This window comes from Frieseomelitta varia, unplaced genomic scaffold (assembly GCF_011392965.1).
Source record: "Frieseomelitta varia isolate USP_RPSP 00005682 unplaced genomic scaffold, Fvar_1.2 scaffold_188, whole genome shotgun sequence".
Classification (NCBI taxonomy): Eukaryota; Metazoa; Arthropoda; class Insecta; order Hymenoptera; family Apidae; genus Frieseomelitta; species Frieseomelitta varia.
Window position 1 is genome coordinate 180741 of NW_025109616.1, and position 12112 is coordinate 192852.

A 12112-nucleotide genomic window follows, 5' to 3' on the forward strand; every position below is an offset into this window, starting at 1 on the left:
TATCTCTCTGAGATGGCTCGATTTCATTATACATATAGGTTATCAATCGTCAATTTTCAGCTTCTTTTTTCAGTGTATTGTATCTTATTTATTATATTAATCGTTAATTCTTCTTAGTCGTATAATTGAATAGTCTCAAAAATTTTCTAAATTTTTTGAACAGTCTCCTTTGGATTATAATTTATCAACATTTTATCGAAAAGCGACAACTTTTTTTCGAACCATGTAGTGTTTAGAGCAATGATGGCGAACCTATGACACTGACCCACGCAGACGTTTTAAATGACCCACGCAGACGTTCAACTTTTATAAACTTATCATCATATATATAAAAGAATTTTAATTATTTTTCGAACGCCTCTTTTCAAAAAATGTTTAAGAAAATTACAAGTGTTCGGTTCGAGCTTAAAAGTGAGAAATAGATGCATAATTTTGTTTTATGGAGGATTTACGACTTGGTTATGTATACATATAGGTATTTTAAGTCTTAAATGTTATACGAGTTACTTGTGTCCAAAAAATTTTATATATAGTGCTCACGATTAAACAGATGTAATAAGCACTAAAAAACACACTAGATCCCATTCTCAGAATGAGTAGCTTGCTAGTTTTTTATATAATAAAAGAGAGAACAGACAATAAAAAATATTAAGAAATAAAGTATATATGTATATCTAATATATAGTTCAGGGGTGACTGGGCATGATGTCACCCCTTTTATATCAATTTTTCGACATTTATTTTTTGCCCTTTACTTGCAAAAGTAAAAGTTGCAAAACAAAAAGGAAACATAAACTTTTTAGAGGATTATAAAAGTGAAAACATGAGAAAAAAAAGTAGTTTTTAACCCTCCCACTTTCCAAGTGACGCCACTGACTTAGTAACTCACGAGTTAGTACTAAAAAAAAAAAAATAATGAACAAAATTTGACCTACTTCTTCAAAAGGTTCGCCGTCACTTTAGAGGTATTGTCGTGTATATATATGTATGTATATAATATTATTATATAATATTACATTATATTATAAATATATAAATATACTTTTTATTCAGATCACATTTAAGACGTAAAATGAGGACTTTTAAAAAATATGGGCCGTCGCTCTCCGACTTACTCTTGTGCCTTGTCAGAGAAGCGGATATGTACAAATTTATTTATTTCACGGCATGTGAAACAAAGAGTGATCTTTTTAAACGTGGAAATTAACGAACGAGTGAAACAAGATTTCTTCGAACGAAATTAATTTCCGAACGAAATTAATTTCCGACATTAACGCTGGGATTTTCTATAATTTCTGTGCATTTCTTTGCTCCATTCTATCGATATATAATCAACTCGTCAACAAAGAGTGTCGAAAGACTGAACTGCCTCGGTAAAGCAAGATTAGTCCGTGGAAACGCGAAACAACGTCAACGACAAAGGTGAACGCACGGAGAAGCGCCGAAAAATTCGCGGCAACGGACGGGAAAGAAGAAAAAGACGAACAATGATACCTGAAGCAAAAGGCTGTAAGGACGGTGGATCGTGGAACACGGTGTTGAAGCAGTCTCGAAACGTGTGCAGGCCCACGAAAAACAACGTGGAACTACCTAGGCACAATAACGAAGATGCTGCGGGAGAGACTTCATGGAGAGAAGTCTCACCCCTTTCGCGGAGGGAGAGAGAAAATTGGAAGAGGAGAGCCTCGGTAGTCACGGCACGGTACGTAGGTGCGCAAAAGATGGCAATCTGCGCGCTCGTTGAACTTGCGCAGCCTGGATGTGTTTTAATGAGAGCAGCCACCTCGCTACAAGGTACGCTTGACCCATATCGCCGGCCATAGACGACGTCGTCAACGACGACGAGAATCGCAGACGACCACCACGACTGTCTACTAGACGCTGTCCACGTACGTTTCTCCGAGTTTCAACGATCCTTCGACGGGGTTTCGCGAACAATGGAAATATCGAGACCGGCCAGACACGAGCACGTCGATTTTCATTTTCATCGTTTCTACCGTACGATTAGAATTCGAATCGCTGCATTTGCGGAAGCGGAGCTTGGACAGCTTGGAAAGAGGAGGAAACGGAAGTGCACCGAAGGCGGAAAAAGACGATCCCGGATATAATTTGATTCCTTCGACGAATTCGCAAGTCATTGTGTACAATATGGCATAGTAAGTTATATTATTGGTGAATATCTTATATTATTGTATTATAAATTGCATAATATAATATAAGATATTATGCATTATTGCATAATATCTTATATTATTGTATAAAATTATATTATAATGTAAAAATTATAATTATAATATAAAAGTTATACTATTGCGTAATATGTTGTATTATTGTAAAATATGTTATAATGTATGGCATAGTATAATATGGTTCGTATGGCATAATATGTTATAATGTGGTTAACATGGTATTATATTGTATAATACGGTATAGTGTGGTACACGGTGGACGAAATTTGTATAGGGACACTAATATTCTTTAGTGTAAAAAGCTATAATATTTAATAGTCAAGAATAACTTATAATGTAAATGTCAAGAGCAGTTTATATAAAAAACAATAAACAATACAGCAACGTTAAACAACTAGAAAACGCTTTTAAGGCGAGAATGGAATGAAATTGATGTTGCAACAATGCAAAAGTTGGTTTGCAGCATGAAGAATAGAATATTTGAAGTAATTAGGCATAAAGGTGGAAATATTAAATATTAATATTACAATATTTTTGTTTTTTACAACATTTCAGTTGACTGTCCCTAATTTCACTGTCGCAAATTTCACTATGTAGTTTACGCGTTTTATTATTATATATTGTTTATAAAAAAAAATAAAAGAACTTTTTTGTTTGTCACCGAATTTTAATTTTATTAACATAATATTTAGCTTTTTATATCAAAAAATATTAGTGTCCTTATACAAATTTCATCCACTGTAGTATGATATAGAATGGTATACTATGAAATAAAACGTTTAACATGATACATTAAGGCATAGTATGTTGTTGCACCGTGCAATATGGTGTAATAGGTCGTGATATAGTATAATACAGCATTGCATGTTTCAACATAGCACAATATGTTACTTTGTTGAATAATATGAACTTGAACGTACAGCGACGAGTAATATGGTGTTGTAAAGTGCAGCATGGTATACAAAGTTCCTGCGGAAGGAGCGGATGAAGATCGACAATGATTTCCCCTCGAAACATGATAGAAAAATATGATGATAAACCAACAACGAAACCGAAGAGAATCAAAGTGCAAATGAATAACAGGATGGGCCACGCGTGGGAAGGGAAGCTTTCTCTAACGAGAAAACTTTTTAACGAGAAACTGCTCGGAGGTAACGGCCGACGCATCCCCGAGCGTAACCGCGACAATGCAAGAAAGGTGAACGATCCAGCTCTACGGACCGGCGATCAGGAAGTCGTTCGCGTGCGCGTTCGGCGAGTAATAAATCGAGCGTGTTGCGTTAAATCTCGTCGACGTTAGTCCGCGAGCAGCGCGGTTAAAGCGGTTAAAGCCGCGCCGTAAACGCGTAATGCCATTAAGAGGATCGCGTTCGGCAGGAGGATTCAACGTCTGATCTACGGGGACGTTTCTCCGGATGAAGAGGAGGCCGGATGAATTCGACACCGACACAGAGAAGGAGAAAAACGAAAGAGAGAGAGAGAGAAAGGACACGTGGGTTTCGCGGCAATAAAAAAAAAAAAAAAGAAAAGAAAAAAAACAGAAAAGAAGAAAGAAAAACGCCTACAAAGGATCTTTTCAGACGAGTGTAGGGAAACAGAGGACTGAGGGAATGAAGAGAGTGGGAGAATGGGACAGACGAGAGAGGTGGGGACTGGAAAATGACAGCTCCAGCAATTGCGTGTAATTGCGCCACGTCTTGCACAAAGGAGCCATAAGCCTCCCCCGGAAGTTTCCTGCGCGACAGGTTGTCCTTCGTGCCAGTCCAAAGAGGAGAATCTCATCAGAGATGCACGTCGGGGCGCCACTCCGGTGATTAGCCTGCATGCGAACGCCGTTTAGGGAGCGGAATTCTGGGACGAGGCTTCGCGAGATCGCCCTCCCCTCCGCTACGATGACTTTGAAATTGTCATGTGTTGCTTGGCAAATCGCATACAACAATATTTCCAATTGCGTGTACGCGTTCGCGACGTTGAGTATGAACTGAAGATGTGTGCTCGCGCGGATGTGAATCGCAGTGGAGGGACTGATAGGTGGCGCGTCGTTACGAGCGTGTATATTATTTTGCACGAACCTTCGTGAATTCGAAGAGTTTCTTCTCGATCGCAAGGATATTTTGTTTCGGCCTGAGAGACTCTTTCAAATTCCAGCAAACAGATTTTTATCTTTGAAATTAATTGCCGTATTCAACAATTTCGCTAAAAAAGAGAGAGAGAGAGGAAGACGTATCCACGAAATTATGTATCCACGATACCATCTTAATTGAACAAAAATGTTAAAACCGTGATTTACATGCGAATGTAATTATTCGGGAGACGATTTTGCATTAATTTGTACGTGTTTTTCTAGGGCTGACACTAGGTAAATATATTCTGACGACGGCCTCGAGAGAGAAAGGGAGAGAGAGAGAGAGAGAACTCGTCAAATATAAATAAGTTTCTTCGCCGATTCAACCGAACAGAAATATTCGTATTCGCGGGGAGACAGGCGGGAGGGCAGGAAAGGAAGAAAGTCGTTTTATGCTAATACGCCGCGCCGTCGAAGGAATGTGTTTATTGGATTTTTCTCTCGATCGAATTACATTCCGCCGCGGTGATAGTGGACTATCGATTTGATTTTTCGATTCCAAGAACGAGAGCCAGATTCTTCCGGCAGCCAATTTCGCGCGACACAACGCGACCACGTCCAATTAATTCTCGTTCTAATGGCATTTCTCACTTGGTAAAGAGAATCTCGAAAGTGAGATACTCCTGTTTATATGTACGCGCGTCTCGATGAGATATCAATTCCATATTATAAATCTATTATTTATATATTATGTACAAATAATTGTATATTGCAAATACAATTATAATTGTATACTATACATATTACATTATAAATACAATTATAATTATATATTATAACTACAATAATATTGATATTAAATACAGTAATAACATTAATAACATTAATAATATTAAAAAATAATGGAAATATTAAATTAAATATTAAATTACAAATTTTGTTTGCGAAACAACGCTCACCACGTCCAATTAATTCTCGTTCTAATGGCATTTCTCACTTGGTAAAGAAGATCTCGAAAGTGAGACTCCTGTTTATATGTACGCGCGTCTCGATGAGATATCAATTCCATATTATAAATCTATTATTTATATATTATGTACAAATAATTGTATATTGCAAATACAATTATAATTGTATACTATACATATTACATTATAAATACAATTATAATTATATATTATAACTACAATAATATTGATATTAAATACAGTAATAACATTAATAACATTAATAATATTAAAAAATAATGGAAATATTAAATTAAATATTAAATTACAAATTTTGTTTGCGAAACAACGCGACCACGTCCAATTAATTCTCGTTCTAATGGCATTTCTCACTTGTTGAAGAGGATCTCGAAAGTGAGACTTCTGTTTATACGTACGCGCGTATCGATGAGATATCAATTCCATATTATAAATCTATTTGTATTATATATTGTAAATTCTATATTGCAAATACAATTATAATTGTATACTATACATTTTACATTATAAATACAATTATAATTATATATTATAACTACAATAATATTGATATTAAATACAGTAATAACATTAATAACATTAATAATATTAAAAAATAATGAAAATATTAAATTAAATATTAAATTACAAATTTTGTTTGCGAAACAACGCGACCACGTCCAATTAATTCTCGTTCTAATGGCATTTCTCACTTGGTAAAGAGGATCTCGAAAGTGAGACTCCTATTTATACGTACGCGCGTATCGATGAGATATCAATTCCATATTATAAATCTATTTATTATGTACAAATAATTGTATATTGTAAATTTTATATTGCAAATACAATTATAATTGTATACTATATATTTTACATTATAAATACAATTATAATTATATATTATAATTACAATAATATTGATATTAAATACAATAATAATATTAGTAACATTAATAATATTAAAAGATAATAATAATATTAAATTAAATATTAAATTACAAATTTTGTTTGCGAAACAACGCGACCACATCCAATTAATTCTTGTTTAATAATATTTCACTTGGTAAAGAAGATCACTGAAGGAAGACTCAGCACATATTCGTGCGTATCGATGAGAAGCAATTGTATATTATAAATCTATTTGCAATATACAAATAATTGTATGTTACAAATTGTAAATTATAAATACAATTATAATTGTATATTATAATTACAATAATATAAATTGGAACAATACATGGAAAACAACTAAAAGCATCCAACTACACAAAAGTATCCAAGACTTTCACCCAGCAAACACCAAATTTTAACAACAGGAAGGACGGAATAATTATCACACGCCTAAGAACCGGTCATACCAAGCTGGCACATGAACACAAAATTAAAAAGAAACTTCATCCACCTGCACTCATTGCAATAACCATCCACATACTGCACGAATGCCACACCACAGAAACCCAAAGACAGATATACGGAATCAACGCAAACATAAACCTGACTTTTCAAAACGACATACAAAGAGTATTAAAATATCTCAAAAAACATAAACTAACTACACACGTATCTAATGGCACCGTCATCGCTAATGACCTCGCTGTCGATGCGACATTAAAGAAAAATAGAAGAAGAATATAAATATTAAATACAATAGTGACAATAATGATATAAATTATTATATATTATGAAAAAATTGTATCTACTTCTACGTTCTTTTTCAACGAGATAGTTGAAAATTACTTAAGTTAACGGTGTTGGCAGTGGTATACCATGGAAGAAAGAACTCCAAGTTAATGTTCTCGCTAAGAGAGCCAGAAAACGAGAATTCAGGAACTAACGTTGCCGAATGATCTGGACACCGTCGCAGTCGTTAAAATAGCGCGGCTTCTAATCTCGAATAACTGCGGATCCGCAGAGCGTGCAACAGCTGGATACATTGCGAAAAACGCGGAGAGTCATTCGACGCGCGGTGAAAGCGGCCAATGTAATTGGCAATTACAGCCAGGTGGCTTTGACAACCAAGCCCCGGACACTCGAAATTTGTCCCAGTTAAATGGGAACCGATGAAATTGTTCGTTTTCAACTCGCGACAAATGAATTCCCGTTAATCTACGCCGTCATTTTCCCTTTTTTTTTTTCTTCTCCTTTTTTTTTTCTCCCCCTCGCCAGCCATGGCCCGGTTGTTAAATGTTCTCGATTTAATTCGAATTCCCGCGATATAGACGCGGGATTAAACCTGTTCCTACTATTTCCGAACTGGAATTTTCATTCGGCGCAGATTGGCAGCTTCATGGCGTGTCGCGCGATTGATGATAAAACGAAAACACATTGGAAACCATTTTGCTGCCGGTCAATGATACGAGCGCGAACGCATTCCAAAGTAGTTGCGACACGCCACGCAACAAAATCTCACGAAATCTCGTCAAGTGTACAACGAATACGATTGACATTGAATATTTAGACTGTTGTAATTTTGTTGAAAGAAATCGTAGCAATAGCAAACTTGGACTTTTGTTTTTTCTTTTTTTCTTTTAATTTCATTGCTCGAAACCTGTACTCTTAAAATGCATCGTTCGTGTTATATTCGAAAGTGTTTTTACGCGGTGCAACAGATGGCGAAATGAAGACACTTTTCTCCTCGAAAATGCGGCGAGTTATTACGGCATGTAAAACCACTGGAAAACTTTCTTCACGATTGAATTTATAATGGGTTTGAAGATTGAAGTCTCCCTTTTTCAACGACGCCTCGAAGCTTGTTTAATTCTTTTTCGCCAATTTATTCAACAATGAATACCAAACGAAAATGAATACAACGACGAAAATATTACGGTTGCTTGAGTTTTTGTTGTCAGAGTTCGATAAAACGGCGATAAACAAAAAGTCATACTTCAAGGTTTTAGGGGAGGCTTCAATCTTTAAGCTTACTGTAAATTCAATTCAGGAAACAATTTTTTTTTTTTGTTTGTTTTCACACGCTGCAATAATTCATAGCATTTTCTCTCTGTTTTCTTTCGATAATATCTTCGTGGTACAAATGAGGCATTAAACTAGAGCATTTGAGGTAAAGATACACGTCCCGAAATACAAACGTTGCTCGATATATTGTTCAGAAGCGTACCTGTGTAATTAGAATCTGTTTGACTCTAATCGAAGTTAAACATTTCATTCAAGCAACAAATTGCAATTACTTTTCTAGCACGACGAGTACACTCGTCATTACACCAAAAAAAAAAAAAATTGCCATTTCTTAACGACGAGTATATACTCGTCATTCACAGCTAAGAGGTTGAAACTCCGCTAACTAGAGAAAGACCAGACTGTCCGTATGGTAGGGAAAGGAGCAAATAATCGAACGCGAGTTGTCGCCGCGCGTTTTATTGCTCGTGAGTGCCGGCCAGCGATAAAATACCAGGATACCTTTGCCAGGATACCTTAGACAGACTGAAAGAAAGATCGTTCGCGTTGAGATTGCTCGAAATGAACCTTGCGGCAAAAGAACGAAGCCACGCGCGATTATATTAGGTCCAGTCATAAATAACTTCCGTCTTTTTTATCAGGCATTTATTTTGCTTTCATTATGTAACAAAGTTACATTAATTTATTATGTATTCACCACTATTATATGTATAACCTTCTTCCATCTTCCTGGCAGTTAATCAATTCCTTCTTTTGTAAAATGTGATCGGTTTAGATTGAAAGAAACTTTCGACAGCCTGACTGATTTGCTCTTCAGAATTGAAGGTGTTTCCATTCAAAAAGTTTCGCAAGGAACAGAAAAGGTGATAGTCTGTTGAGTGTAGTAATACTGACCATCCAAGTTCAAGAATTTTTTCTTGAGCCGCCCTTGTCGTGTAAAAGAAGATGTTTTTACGATTGACAAGCAGGACACTTTTCATAGTTTTTCTTCAGCAGCTGCTAAACGTATGTATCCGCTGTAATCTGAATTATATCTCGACAATCCCATCATACACGCGATAAAATCTTTTTTCCATGGATGTTTGCTTTCGGATCTGGTAGAGGTGGTTGATCCTTATCTGGCCACTAACTTTTACGGACGATATTGTCATAGGTAACCCATTTTTCATTGCCTGTTATAATCATGTTTAAGAAAAGCTCGACTTTACCCGTGATAGCAGACTTGTGGCGATTGACATGCGATCTTCTTTATTCCGTTCACTGAGATTGTGAGGTACACATACTTCTAACTTGCTGACTTTCCCCAATTTCTCCAAGTGGCAGCAAACAGTTGATCGTGATGTATTCAACCTTCCTGCTATATCTCTTGTTGATTGACGTGGATTTTGCTTTTAAAATGTTGTCGTCAATGTCAGGAGGACGTCCCTCGGTTCGCCCTTTAAAGTCGTATCTTCAAAACGGAATTTGGCAAACCAATTTTTAACTGCTCGATCGCTTATTAGACCTTCACTATTTTTTCAGCTGTCGCTTTAAATTTCCAAAGCATCACACGACGAATATGCAATTTTTCACTATCCATTATAAACAACAGTTTAATGAAACGTGCACCACACAAAACAGTTGTCGGAAGACTAACTGAACCCTTATCTATTTAGTGAAAGCAAAAACTCGCTTATAGTGAGTAGATACGAACATAGATTCTACCTAGCTGCATCGGAAGTTATTTATGACACTCGACCTAATATTTTACTATCGAGAGCGTATGAAATTTTCTACAAAAAAAAAAAAAAAAAAGAAAGAAAAAAAGAAAAGAATTCAGCAAACGAAACCAAGCTTTTGCAACGTGAAAAAACGTTCGCCGTGTTGCGCGTTCATCCCGCGAACGACTGTGCGCGTATACTCGTTATAATAAATAGAAAGTTGCGACGCGGCGGGCAAATTATTTCGTCGTTCGAAATCACTGATAATGAAATTAAGTCCCGGTTTGCTTTCGTTGCCTCGCGTGATTTTAATTAAAATTCTGACGGTCTATTTGCCAACAGCGGCAACAAACAAATTTATCCCGCCGCGGCCGGATAAATGCCTTTTTCGTCCCGGGGAAATCCCGTGCAAGAGCATATCGGGATAATTACGAAGCCGGGTTTGAACTTTCGGGAACGTGGGAGGCATCGTGGCGAAAAAAATCCGAGGCAGGCTGAAACTACGCGCAAACGTGCATGCGTTTAAATATTCCAGCGAAAAAATACCAAACAGGTAGGTAGAAAAAGTTGACCGCTCTCTGCACCTGGGAATGCCATTCGCAGCGCCAGGTGCCACGAAAGTCGCGATAAAATACTTCGAAACTGAGGCAAAAATAGAAATAGGAATAGGAGAAATAACCAGCTAGGAAGCAGGAACCACTCTCGAAGGCAGTATTAAATTTTAAAAACATTTTTTAGATTTCCGAATATAGGGATTAAGCAAAAGAAATAGAAAAAAAATTATTCTACGCAAAAAACCGGCCTCAAAAAAACATTCTGAAAGAATGAGAGAACGGGGGGGAATGCTAAAAATTCTGAAAGAAAGCACAAATATCCAAAAGTTCAATTCAATTCATGAAAATAAACTGGTGCACAAAACTCAGAGGAATAATAGAAAAAGAAAGCATTCGGGAGGCCGTGGATACAACAGAACGCGGAAAGAAATAGAACCTAACGTGATAAAAACATAGACCACAGTGAAAACAATAGAGGAGGAAAATAAAAGAATGGACATGAAAAAAACGGGGAATTCTACAATACTATGGAATATATACAAGAGACTAAAAACAACTAGAAGAGAAAGAAAAGGTATTTAAAATGCAAAATAACAAACTAATAGCAATAAAAGCATAACCTAACTAAGAAAGAGGAATATGTCAATATACCGAGGAAGGAATAAAACAAACAGTACAAAGAGAATGGCAACATAAGCAGAAAAAAAGACCTAAATACCTAATAATACTAGAGTATCTCCTACACGATAAATTAAGAAAGAAACATTTGAGGGAAATAGAAACAATAGAACAAGCAATAAAAACACGGGAAGAAAAACGCAAAAAGAATATTCAAATATATAGAAAAAACTATGAAAACAAGAGCTTTCTGTTGGTACGAATGAGAGAGGAGATAACCAAAAACAAGAGTATTCAAATGCAAATAAAAATAAAAACACCGTATATTTTATATATATATATATATATATATATATATATATATATATATATATTATATAAGATACTACTGGATATATAAAACAGAATATTCCCATGTTATTAGGATCAAGTGTAAGATGAAGCGCGAGTAATGAAATAAAATAAGATTTGTAACAATGTAGCTACAAATCTAATATACAAACTATAAGAAAGAAAAGGAAAGGAGAAAAAAAAAATATGTTGTTTCTGGAGGAAGAAAAATATTCTAAAAAAAGTACTTTTTACATTACATTTAAAAAATGATTAGAAAGAAGAAGAAAACGAGTAGGCTTCTAGATACAAACTGGAGGAAGCCAGTGGCAAATAATAAAAATGAAAGGGAAAAGGAAATAATCTAATTTCTGGAAGAAAACATTCTAGAAAAGAAGCATTTTATTTAAAAAAGAAAGATATTAAGAAGAGGAGGAGATTAAGAACGAGTTCTAGGTACTAACGAGAGGGAAGAGCCAGTGACATCGAGAAAATGATTCATCCGAAAGTGGATGAAAACATTCGGCTGCCTCCTCTTTCGCTGGATACGAACCGCCGTGCGTGAATAATTAGAGTGCGCTCAGAAATGACGCGTACAGTCGGCCCTGCGTAGCGTCCTACCGAAAGATTTTCATGGCAGGAACACGCCGCGTATCGTTTTCGCAGGAAACAGGGAGGAAACCGGAGAACCCCGGGGGAAGGGGTAGAATACGCTTTATTATCTCTCAGTAAAACATCGGCCCATCCCCGCGTGTACCGCGAGACAAAAGGGACAAAG